The 13601-nt window shown below is 35.3% G+C and overlaps 1 protein-coding gene across 1 annotated transcript in view; it reads right to left on the bottom strand.

The window, feature by feature from the left end:
- The window catches only part of LOC141431496 (LIM/homeobox protein Lhx1-like), a 47082-nt gene extending 36323 nt beyond the window's left edge, over positions 1 to 10759 (bottom strand). The window contains exon 1 of the mRNA XM_074092685.1: positions 10617 to 10759. The gene's annotated coding sequence lies outside the window, so the exon portion shown is untranslated. The remainder of the gene's footprint in view (positions 1 to 10616) is intronic.
- Positions 10760 to 13601: the final 2842 nt, after the last annotated feature.

Genomic DNA, 13601 nt, shown 5'->3' with positions numbered 1-13601 from the left:
GGAAGGTAAATTCATTAAATTTCATTAGAGTCTAATATAATAAAAAAAAGATAAACATAAATAAAATGGACGGATTATTTTTATGATTCCTAGAACAATAATTGATAATTATACAAAAAGCATCTCTTTGCATTTTCTATCGCATAGTAGCGCGAGTCACTTCGCTTTTCATAATTTCATTTGTCATAATTTCACTTACCATACCAACCTTTGCCATAAAATATGAAAACCGTGTTTTTAGGATATTTTCAAATGTCATTTTACAGATTACAGTAGGTTAGGTTAGGTTAGTTTAATAGCAATTCTGAAGAAAATACTGTTTCCGAAATAAATTACTTTATGACAAATGAAAATATGGAAAACGATACTTTTTGGCATATGAAATTCGGGTAAACTATAGTGAACCATAATGGAGATGGAGAGTGCTCTCGGGAATGATTCGATTTCATACCAGCCGCTGAGTTTTATGACTGCACGATTCCCCACAAAGGCAGACGTTGCTAGCTGTAGCCTGCTTGCCTGTTCCTGAATTTAGCCAAAACCAATGATCGGCGTTGACGAATAGTCGGCTTATTCAGCGAAAATTAGTCGGCTAGTCGGCCATCTCTTGTAGGGGAAGCTGTTGTATAGCCAAGGGTTTAAATATGTACGTTGGCAACACGACAAAAATATCTATAGGTACACATTTATGTCACTAACCATAAGGTCGATATATACTCCTAAGCCCCGCGTACTTTGTAAAGGACCAATTAACACTAAGACTAATGGCCGAATGTACTTTATAAAGTACAAATTGTTCATTGAATAAAGAATTTTAAGAATTTTCAATTAATATCCAAAATAACAAAGCTGGTGAACCACGTCTTGGTCTTAAGTATTATAGTATGTCTGTTAAAAAAAGTTCGGACTCAGAAGGATATACAAACATTTGACGCTATGGCTGTATATGTATATATTTATGGCCTCAATTGTACATACACCGGTTATTCTTTTTTGATTTAAAAAAAACAACTAAAGATGTAAGGAATGCCAGGTATTAAAATATCTAAAGATACATCATTAAGCTTATTTGTTTATGACAGTGTCGGAGGGAAAAGTGTCCCCGTGGTGGGTATGTTGTACATACCGTTGCAACTTGGACACATGACATTTTTGTCATGAAAATATTTGATAGGTATTTATTTGTTTTATTTATCTGTAAAATACCTATACATTATATTTAAATACCTATACTTGTATTTAATCAAAGAAACAGTGGCATTCTATTGCAAAGCAGCAATATCTAATTCATTCCAACTGCCAGTACCTAGTGCACGGTAGGTAGCACTGGACGCTAGAAACATAATAGGATTTACTTTTACGATCGATAAAGCTTGTGGAATAAGGTTTTATTAGCATTTTGCTATTACCGTTCGAGTGCAGCACTCGATTCTCAATAGCTGTATACCTACGTTTTACATTGTTACGATTGGACAGCCTAAACACTATGCCCTAAACTCTCTATCCCTTTTGATTTTGAAACATTACTACTTATAGTGCACCTATATGATCTAGGGGAGAGTAACCTATATTGAACCGGCGTTTAAATTGGACCACTTCTGTATTTCGACCAAATTTCGCAATTTATTTACACTTGCAACAAAAAGTGAAGCGATGACAGCGGCAGCGCTACAAACAGTGTGTGTTGCCAGTGTAAATAAATTGTGTAATTTGGTGGAAATACTAAGCGGTCCAATTTAAGCGCCGGTTCAATATAGATTACTCTCCCTTACTAGGAATATGTGTGCCAAATTTCAAGTCTCTAGTTCCAGTGGCTTAGGCTGTGCGTTGTCTGTCAGTCAGTCACGCCACTCTTCCAGTTTTATATTAATAGATGTAATTTAATTATTTGGAATCTAATTTATTTTTTTTAATTTAATTTACTTGCAGTCATACTTAATAAATATTTTTTATATAAATATATTGCAGGTTTCCTTTTACCTCGTTGTAGCTGTAGTCGATTTAATAACGCTCTGTTGGGTTACATTTGCCCTTTTTAAGTGTCCCAAGAAAAAAAGATGCTTGTGTCTGAAAAGTAACGATATTAAAAAGTAAATAGTATCAAAATATATTATTATAATTATAGTAAGATTCAGTTGTTTGAATAAAATGAAGATTGAATTTGACGAATGATTGTTCTGTGTTTATTTCTAACCGTTAACCACTGAACGAAGCAAGATAAAAACCTAGATAATCAAAACTTACTTCTTTCACGATTAACAGCACTTTGTTCCAACATGTCTCAATGACCGTTTGTTATTGTGAGACTTTCAAGATCATCCTAGTAAAGACCGTTGTCATTATTTATGTCATCCATTCCACAATCCAACAAACTTTACACCTCACTTCGGTACTTAAGAAGGCCTTTTCTTCATAAGCCCGCGCCGTGGCCGCAGACACTGACATTTATTGGCTAAATTTATGAAGGTCTCGGTTGTTTAATATTCCATATTCAAATCGGAGAGGGCGATTGGTCGCGCGCCATTTCAGATGCGCTTGCGCTGCGCCGTGGACCGCGGCGCGTGTGATTTTTGGTTATTTACAGCTGTCACGCTGTTTAGCCTCTTGGCCTGGATAAGAGTAAGCTGACAGTGCTATCTCTGTTACAAGAGTTTAACGAGGCTCAATGGTGTTCAGACATTTATACTTTAACTGTATACCATACTGAAAACGATTATCTATTTATACTACTTAAATTTCCTAACACATTGTAAAATGCGCTGCGAAACCGCGCGGCCCGACACTGGCTCCAAATCAAAGGCCGTATTTGTCTAACACACTTGTAATCACAATCGTTTTCACCACTTCTTTCTATCATCACGGTATAAGACGAGGGTAGAATATCTGACGGTATAAGACGAAGGTAAAAAGAGACAGTGAATGCGATCGCGAACGTCAGCGCATTCATTAGACAGTACGGTCTCTGGTCACAGCTCTGGTATTATCAAACCACTTAATTCCTAACTTCTGTAGAACGTTCTCACAGTTAGTTTTATATTGAATTCTCTTGTCAAGCAATGTGATGTCACTATGGCTTTTTCTGTGAAAAGGTTCCACAGTGTGTAACAATTCAGATGGTTCGATAATTAGTACGAGTACCTACAAATTTGTGTATTTTTAGACAAAATACATAACATGCATTTCCATACAGAATTTCACTACGGAACCACACAATATGCGTGGCGCAACACACAATTTTGCCAAATAAATAAATGAACACGCACTAGGCCTGTCCTTAAACTTACCTAACCTAGGTCCATTTAGATTATGTTTCGTTTACTAAACGTGAACAAAAACTTAACCACTTTTTTCACCTAAGCTATCATGCCCCTAGCTATTTCACAAACCTATTACACCATTTTACACCTCATCTAATACTTTGTTGCTTCCATGTCGTAGTAAAAACAGTAAAAACTGAACTTAAAAACCAATATCTGTTTGTCTTCCAATTACGCGCAAACCGCTGAACCGATTTATGAAGACCGCCAAGGATCCGGGCAAAACTAATGAGATGTGTACTTACTATCTTACCGCAGGCAGGTGCTTATGGTATGAACCGGAGTGTATCTACAATGTAGACAATTCTATGATGCACATTGTAAACTCTCATAAAGGACAGAGTTCTTTTACATAGACATAACTTTATTCAACATAAAAAAGTACGACTGCAAGTGGGTCTCCTGATGGTAAGAGATCACCACCGCCCATAAACATCTGCAACACCAGACATGACTTTTAAAATAACACATAAAAAACATTTGATGATGTGGAAAAGGATATTGACTCAGCATTATGCTGCAGAATATGAGTCGAAGTACTATAGCGCTAATATTCAGTCGATACCTTCAATAATCCTTGAACCTAACTTAACAGACCAGAATCAGTAGGTAGGTTTATTTATTTGATATTTATTTAATACGTTACGTTATATCAGACCTTCAAAGAAAGAAAGTATGGACTTATCCACCTGTGAAACTTATGAACTCGATAACAGGAAATCTTTAACGAACTGACATATCTAAATTTATATAACAATCGTATCGATTCAAAAATCGTTAGATCCTTTATACGCTGAGTAAAGGATCAAAAGAGGAATCATGTCATAAGCAGCTAGTGGGTCCGCCCTTGACTCTTGCTTGGGCAGCATTGGCACCAGGATGATGGTGTAAGTGCACTCTCACATAAAAGAAGAAATTAATAAATACATATCATGGGGTAATTTACACCATTCACCCAATCTCAAGCAAAGCTATATTACATATATTGGCTCTGTGCACATCAGCGCCACCTAGCGTCCGCAACTTTTTGGCTCTGATACTCTGACGTTTTGAAATTTCATCGCGACATTGTGACAAAAATCAAACCTATAACGTATTATTAATGACAGATTAATACGAGTATGACAGATGACAGAGAGCCATAATTATTTCTTCTTTTGGCCACTATGAGCGCTGCGATAGATTTCATTACCCCCACCTAGTACTTCGCGCCCTCCCAATAGATAAATAGAAGGACAAAACACATAATAAATTCTAAAATAATAAATAAACATGGATGCAACGCGTTAGATGCAGAAGGAACTCTCTTAAGAAGAATCCTGCCGGCGCGCAAAATATCTTTAGCAAATGGCTTGAAAAATTGATAGTGTACAACTCCCTTATTGAAGGAAAGGACAGTAGAGAACTTCACTAACACCATAGTTTGACTCAAAGTATTGTTTTTTTTTGTCATAATTTATGAACTAAATTCTATGCATGCATATTGAAACAATTCGAGGTGTGACGTCATCAAGAATTTTAACACTCTTTTAAGATTGCAGATTAGGTATTAAGTATACAGATTTTCAAAGTTTCAGCATTACAATCCAAAAGAAAATATGCCGTATATTTATACACGAAGAGGACAAACTAAATACTAAAGAGATCCACGAGACAACTTTCTGCAGGTGAACACTACACAGAACAGTAACAAACTTAGAAAATCACTTACAGACCGAGGACTTTTTACTGAAGATGAAATAATATGCAATGCAGACAATAAGTACTTAGACAGTGTAAACTTTACAAAGTAAGCTATAATGGCCTTATTGCTTCACAGCAACCTCTTCCAGCAACCTTTTACAACAGAAAGAAGTAAGAAAGAGATATCCGAATAGACTCAATAATAAATCTAATCGACGGTGAGCTTTAAGCTAAATAATGAAGTCTGTTAAATACAAAACAGTTTTAACTAAATAAAAGTGCCACAAAACAAAATGTGTACAAAAGTTACCTACCTATAGGATCCCCATTCAATATAGAGTACTTGGTTTTCATATTTTGTCATGACCTAGAGCCACAATATGGCCAAAGCGTCAAGATAAATGCCACAAGCAAGCTTTCCTATTTAAAAGAAAAGAGCAAATTTGAAATTATTTATAATTTCAAGTATTTGGTAACACTTGACAAAAGAACAGGGTAAGGATAATGCTACCAAAAAAGATTATCGCAGAAACCGTAAAAAAAAGATCGATACCCGCTTGTTTTTGGCACGCTTCCCTTACAGATTATAACAACGGTTATTACATTAACAATGGTCAAAGGATCGCATTGAAAAAGACAATGACAGACGCTTAAACAATACTAATACTTGTATACACAGAAGAAGCCTGTTTTAAAGACTTTACTAACGGGCAGAGGCAGGATTGTAAAGGGTTCTGAGTTTCAAAGTTTTACAACGGATTTTTTGATAAAAATGTAGTCAAGACGTTTGAAGATCGACCATTGTATGTAAACATTTGACGACTTCAATTATAAAGTATACCTATAAACTTTCACACAAATATTTTTCACAAATAATTGAGATTAATTTTAAAACATCTCGTGTAAACGTCCGAGTGCTCCACATGCAAAGGCCCAATAAATGACACCTGATGTTATCTCTATTGTTAATGCTTTAAGATAGTTGTGATAAAATAGCGAAAAAAAAGTTTTGAATGTCAGTTTTTCTTCTTCTAATAATAATAATTCGATTGTGCTTTAAAAATTATTCCGCTAAATTCTTTTTTTTACCTCAGACGCAAAAATGGGGGTGTTATAAGTTTGACCGTTGTATGTGTCTGTGTGTCTGTGTGTGTGGACCGATTTGAATGCAGTTTTTTTTTATTTGATAGCAGGATTTCTAGCGATGGTTCTTAGACATGTTTTATCAAAATCGGTTCAGCCGTTTTTAAGATATTGAACTTTGAAGTGACAAAGTCGGGGGTTTTCCAACTTTCTGTTGGTTATTATTCATCCCTTGTTAAGCATTCCGTACCCAAAGGGTGCGAGACCCCACTACTAAGAATCCCGTCGTCTGTCCGTTTTTTTTAAAGTATTTATTTAATTGGCAATATTTGTTTGTTCATGTCAAATCTTGCCAGCCGAATTGCACCCACTACGAGTGATCGTATTATGACTTGGAATTGCTACGGATATGTCATTTAAATGTCAAAATTTGACGACAGGATAGCCAAATGGTTAAAAAACCTGACTTCGAAGCTTGAGGTCCCAGGTTCGATCCCCGGACGGGCAGATATTTGTATAAATAATACGAATGTTTGTTCTCGAGTCTGGGTCATATATTATGTATGCTGGACTTGGCGGTGGCACTGCCGTACCCCCAGATTAAGTATGTATTTATTTCAGTAACCATAGTACAAGCTTTGTTTAGTTTGAAACTTGGTCAATTGGTGTCAATTGTCCCATGATAATTATGTATTTATTATATGCAAATACAATCAACAAAAAACTATATTCTTAACAAAAACTTACTTTTACAACAAACGACAAGTTTATATAGCAATAAAATTGATCCCTGTCTCATCTCATCTGATGGAAAGTGCAGATGAGCCAAAGCATTTCGTCTATACAAAAATATGAAAAAGGTGCATGTTTTGGATTGGATCGTCATAGTAAGAAATTATTACTACTAATTTACAACACGCATTTTACAACAACTTACAACTAATGTGTTAAAAAAAATTAAGTTATGCTAATCAAGCCTAAATTGAATAAAGATATTTTGACTTCGATTTTGAAAGTGCTAGGTTACTGGGAGGTATTTTAAAAAACTCAGAGATGCGAGTCCGGGTTTGAACCCGCGATTCTAGGATAGATCAAACCACTAGGCCACCACGGCGGGATAATATAGCCGTGTACCTACAAGAAATTTGTATTATCGACATTTTTTCTACGATTTTATTTAATGATGACAATGGTACGGTGATATGGTGAACGGTTCATATTTACCGGTTTATTTTTTTAATCTTCTCTTCTGTCTATATCTATTATTTTATTATGTAAATAAAAAAGAATCGCCGAAATGTATGCACATAACTTCCGAACGACGCACGGAATTTGATAGGTATAATTATGTTTTTGCTATGTTCGTTATTGTCAGGACAAGGTTCGAGCGTAACAAAATTTAAAAAAAAAAAAACCGGCCAAGAGCGTGTCGGACACACCCAAGATAGGGTCCCGTAGCCATTACGAAAAAATCAAGTAATATTTTTCTAAGGATTTCGTATTGTGTACGGAATCTTCCATGTTTAGATATGTTTTATACCTTAGGCTGCTATTTACGCTTAAACTCCATACTCTCAAGCAACCGTAGCCGCTATAATTTTCCCCGAAAATTTGTTATATTTACTACCATACTGAATTTTTTCGAATGTTTCCACCCAAGTTTAGATTTCAGAGGAAGCGGTACGCTCGATTTTAATGAAAATTTGCACTTTTAAGTTGAATATTTCGTAAGCAGATCACTGAATCGAAAAATCTTGACAATCCCCCAATGGTTTTAAAAGACCTATCCAACGATACCCCACACTACTTATAGGATAAGGTGAGAAAAAAAATCACCCCCACTTTACGTCTATGGGAGGTACCCTAAAAAAAGTTTGTTTTTATTTTACCACTTTGTCGACCTGACTGATATGTATATTCATGCCAAATTACAGCTTTCTAGTACCTACTAACGGTCTCTGAGCTAAGCCGCGGACAGACAGACAGAAGGACAGACTGGCGAAACTATAAGGGTTCCTAGTTGACTACACTAAGAACAGATTTCAACGAAGCGAAGCCGCGGCCAACGGCTAGTTTAAAATTAAATCCAAAAGTGGTCGAGTCTGTCTAGCTATGAACGCCCCCACCTCTAAAGACTAAACTTGTGGATAGCTAGGTACTAATAGGTCACGGTTAGCTATAAGCGGTTAAATAAGGTTCTAAAAGTCTAATTACTTAATATATTCTTGAATAAAGTGTAACTTGGCTCTAGCGCATGCTATATTATAGCTGCATACTCGTAAATGCAGTACCTATCTTTAAATAAATTACAGTTATTTAGTTTTTAAATGCCTATGTACTCATATATGTATTTATTATGTGCGTGTTGTGTTTATATGAGTTGTAAGAATAAAAAATTTGTACCTATAGAATTTTTCTTTAGTTCAAGGTATAAGTAAGTAAGTAGGTAAATCTTTATTTTGTTTTCTTTATAGTGTGTGAGGCGCGAGGACAGCCTCACTAAAAAGCTCAAGGTTCCGGAATCGATCCCCGTTCGGGGTAAGTATTACATATGAAATGAAAAACATGAATGATTAATATTTTTTTAAGTATATTTTATCCATTACCCTTAGAAAGTTAGGTAATCGATTGGTAAGTGTAGGTGCCTGCATTTAATAACAATTTAATCTTCAATCATTCACATTACTTTGTTATCTAATTAAGAATTCCGTCGAATATATTAAATAATCTAAATAATTAATTGTTGTGGTTTTTTTTTAAACTTTATAATAAAATCGATTTATCAAAGAAAAGACATCAACGAAGATGAGCAAACATATTCTGTTTCTATAAAGATTTGAGATTGTTGAATCTAGATAATTAAAATGAGTTACTTACTGTACGGCATACACCTGATCTTAATTAACTACTTAAATACCTACTTTTAGAAGAGCTTATATTTTTAAAAGAGCTGGTATACCTACTTAAAAGACGTTAAACAGTCCGCTTACATGCATTATGTTTTTTTTTAATTTCGAACGCGTCTTTTATTGCAAAAATATAATTACTTTCAAAAATAATCATGATGAGAAAATTTTAAAACAAAAATAGAACACGACCCCGACCCGGTGCTGAACTAGGTATGTTAACTATTTATTTTAGAAAAAAAGTGGAAAAAGTAAAAAAGTAGAAAAGTAGAATTTTACTTTGTATAGGTATGTCTAATTCGAAAATATCATTAGGATTATACCTACATTAGCTACCTAGCGTTAAATGTATGTGTTGCTACAAATTACATTCAGGACTATGATTTTCTTACTTAATTTTTATTTAAATAGATACAGCGCTATTTTTATCCCTTCAAAGATTATTTTCGATTTATAACAAAAATGTATTATACGAGTAAAACTAAATATTTATAACAAAAGCGTGAAATATCATCTCATCATCATCATGCAAATAATTAATACCTACACTAACTTAAACTGAAAACTAATGATCGAATAATTGATTAAAAGTAGAAACGATATTTCATTCAAAATTTTGTCCAGATTTTGTCGGTTTTGTTTGTTAGTTTAATATTCCATGTTTATGAAATTTTCGTACTTATTTTAGTAGACAAAGTAATGTAAAGTCGACTTAAGAAAATGAATTTTAAATTTAAGAAAAAACTGTTGAAATTTATTTTAAGTTATGTTTTTTTTTTGTACAATAAAGGGTTTACACACGTATTATATACATAAGTGCATAATTATTTGATCATAAATATTTATTCATACAACTTGTTTACAATTATCTTAGTTAAAGTAAGTAACGTAAAGACAATATCTGTGAATTTACTTTTTCTGCTGACTCTACGACTCTACATTAGAAAAACTTTTTTTATCGCGCCGCAGTTGTACTTTTCACACATAACTTGAGTCAATTTCAGACTGGATATTATTTGAAATCCTACCTTATATTAATTAGTTACTTTTGATAATATTTCATGTGTTTTTTATCGCTTCGAACTTTGATTAGTTTCAATCGCTAAATTAGGCCTAGCGCGCAGACTTAGGCCCAAATCATGACTTAAAATTATAGCTTTTTTGGAGGCCAGTAAATGTTTACTTCAAATGTATTGTATTGTTAATGGAAATATGCACTCAGAAATCAGTGGGTTGGTGTAGTACATTATATAGCTGTCACATTTTCGCGCATTTTTTATGGCGGTGTTGGGTAGTTAGCGCGTACCTATGTTTAATTAGGTAAGTATTTATGACTTATTTACCTATACATGGGGTTTTTAAGTAAATTAATGAAATATTATTTTTAAAAGCAACTAGGTACTTATACTTGAACTTATTATGTAAAAAAATTGCAAATGTTTCTCTGTAATTTTTTAAATCTAGTGTTTAAGTATCTAAAATTTTCAATGATCTAATTGTCTACTTAACATTGTAGACACTCGTCAACCGACAAAATAAACATGTACCATAAACCTCAACCTGCAACTGCACATCACTTCCACTCAACCATAGACATTTAATTCAGCCAAAGACACAGGACACTAACTTTTACCAATGTGGTGCTGATGGAAGGGGGCATGGGCCCCCCGTCCCGCGGCAAGGAAACCCGCCACTTCGGCTTACACGGCACTACACTTGACACACCGCGGATCGCGCGGCAACACGACAAACGTGCGCAAACTCTCAACGCGTACTGGCCACAAAACCAAAGCTTTAGAACGACACAACGCGAGAGAGTAGGATAGTCTATTAAATATCAGCCACGTTGGATAGGGACAGAAAGGGTAGCGTTCAGAAACAGGCGTGGTTCGAGTTACCAGCCAGTCGCAACGAAGGGGTGGCGCCCATGTTTTCTAGGTTTTGTTTCGTGCGTGTTTCGGTGCGGTAGTAGGATTTCATTTTGAAGTATACACGTGCGTTTGCAGTAAATTTAAATTGGCTTGCCGGTACGTCGGTTGGGAGCTGGACTTAATTATAGAGCCTGGATTTTTCGGTTGCGTCTCTAGGTGCTGGTTTTTTTTTGTTGTGAAAGGTTGTGACGAGGGGCGTGTGGATGGTTTATGTGGTCCGCCTACGAGGGTTTTATTTGGTTTCTGAGCTATGGTCTAGTCGTCGTCGTAAATTAAACGCCTAGGTCGTCGGGGTTTTTGAGTTACGTATGAAGTAGTTCAGAGTGGTATGATAATGCTAGACATAGAGCCGCCTCGAAATATGTATTTATTTAATAGAGTACTTACATAGATTTCTAGGGTTTATTAAGAAAGCGAAAATAGTTTTTCTTGTCCTGCAGCATCGTTTCAGCGGGTAGATAAGTAAGTATGTAGTTAGATACATAATTGTACAAGTAAATAAAATACCTACTGAAAATTCAGGTAACACTCAAAAGGAACATACCTTCCTAGCAATAGGCTAGATTCCTGAGAATAATAATAATTAGTCTGTCAGTTAGATTTAAAAAAAACAGACATGTTAGTACAGTCAGTATCAAAAGCAGTGGATTAGCGGATTACTTTTATACTCTGTCGCATTGGCGTTTAGTACGTGGCTGTAAAACGACAAAGTTCGAAAGTGTACAGCTACTTTTGATGCTGCCTGTACCTATTTTTTATTTTGTCAATTAAAAAAATATGAAGATACAGCCAGTTTAAGCTCAGCGTGACGTCACTCCTTAGTACACTTTTTAGATTGACGTCACGTACCTACTCACTTCCGAAAATTAACGCGTCTTTGTTATTTTTTGTTTGATTGACAATAGAAAAAAAATACGTGTGCAATATCTTCTTCTACCTAATCTAACTGACGAGCTGAATAGGTACAGTCAAGGAAATTAAATCACTACCCAGGGTTGAACCTTTCTGCTATACAGTGTGTGGCTCTGAACCGGGGATAATATTAAAAACAGAGGCTCTATAGATCACGTACCTAATTGGATCATCATGGTCCCACTTAATTAAAATCAAAACTTAACTTTTGGTTTGCAATGTACGCCATCCTAGAACCCAACTGACATCGCCTGTTACTTTACAGTGCTTCTTCGAATAAACTTTAAAGTGTAATAAAAATAAAAATAAACGAATTATTTTTAAAAATAGCTGAACTAATGTTGTTCAGTTTGACGAGTACGATCTACCTATGTTTTAATTATTTGCCCGTGTAACAGGCCACACCCGGTATTACTAATGTCATATAGGCCTTCCATACATCTGCTAAAGAAATCATTACAAAAATACCTACGTTTAGGTGATTTACCTATCACTTCGGTGGGATGATGAATTGTTACGATGTCTTTTATTTATTAGAACTGTACAAAAGGCACTTACATTTTCCCGAAAAACAAATTTGAAGAGAAAGAGAAATCTATACCAATCGAAGTTGCAAGTGAAGTTGAAGAGCTGTTGAATCTTTGAATATAAAATCTTTCGGTCTCTTACCATCGTCTCTTGCAATACCTACCTGTGGGCTCGAGTAATGACGGCACGTTGACGGTGGTAAGAGACCGTCGAATGATGTCATTTAGTGCGGCATGTCTGGAGAAGCGGCCTGCAGTCAACAAAGTCCGTGAAGACCTAACTGATCGACGTCACTGCCACAGGGGCACTTATGGGGAGCGCAAACTGAAACCCCGAGCCGCAGACAGGTTGCGATTCGGAGTGTGTCAGGCTCAAGACAAGAAATGTTCCCGTGTTTGACGATGGAAAGGCGTGAAGCCAGTAAGCCGGCCTCGTGTGCTCCCGCACAGCCAAAAGCCTGGCACGTTCCGAACCTGAACCTACTGCAACTCAAGAGAGTGTCGTAATTTTGCAAAAAATGACATCCCAGCTCCTCTGTGAATTTCACAGAATAATTATTTATTTATTTATACAGTTAAAACACCAATGTGCTGTAAAATTCAATTATATAAAACAAAAAGACTTATAAGAACACAAAAATTATATACAAAAAAAACTAATTAGAGATTTTTGAAACTCGTCTTCGTCGCTACCCTAAAACGACGGAACACCACACCCTCCGGCCAGAAGTCGGAGCACAGGAACATCTGCTGGTGCGAGGCAGGCTCTTGGAGTCTAAATGAGCTGAAAATACTATTAATGATGTGACGGGATCTCAGTTGTGCGTGTAATTTAAACAGTTAATATAACACAGGTATTTATTAACAGAATCAATTATATCTTTATTATTAATTTTTGAATAAGACTGTGAATTTAGAGACACTGGAAATTATTTACCTGGGAATGCAATTTTCTTTCGAAAGCGTTTCTTAGCTTCTGCCAATCCAGCAATCTCGAAGTTCATATCAAATTACATCAATCAATAAATAGGTAATTTATTCGCTGTGAACATGTAGCGTAAAGTAATGTTTGTTAATATAAGTAGATAGCTGACAAAATTTCAGATTCACATGTTTAGCCAGGCATGCTATTGTTTAGGTACCTACTTAAAATCTAATGTCCAATTACATACGAGTAATTATTGCGAACAAAAAAAAGTGTTAGCTTATAATTATAAAGTACCTACAACACTAATTTGAATC

Source organism: Choristoneura fumiferana, chromosome 9, assembly GCF_025370935.1.
Source record: "Choristoneura fumiferana chromosome 9, NRCan_CFum_1, whole genome shotgun sequence".
Classification (NCBI taxonomy): domain Eukaryota; kingdom Metazoa; phylum Arthropoda; class Insecta; order Lepidoptera; family Tortricidae; genus Choristoneura; species Choristoneura fumiferana.
This window is presented reverse-complemented; position numbering and strand designations above follow the sequence as displayed.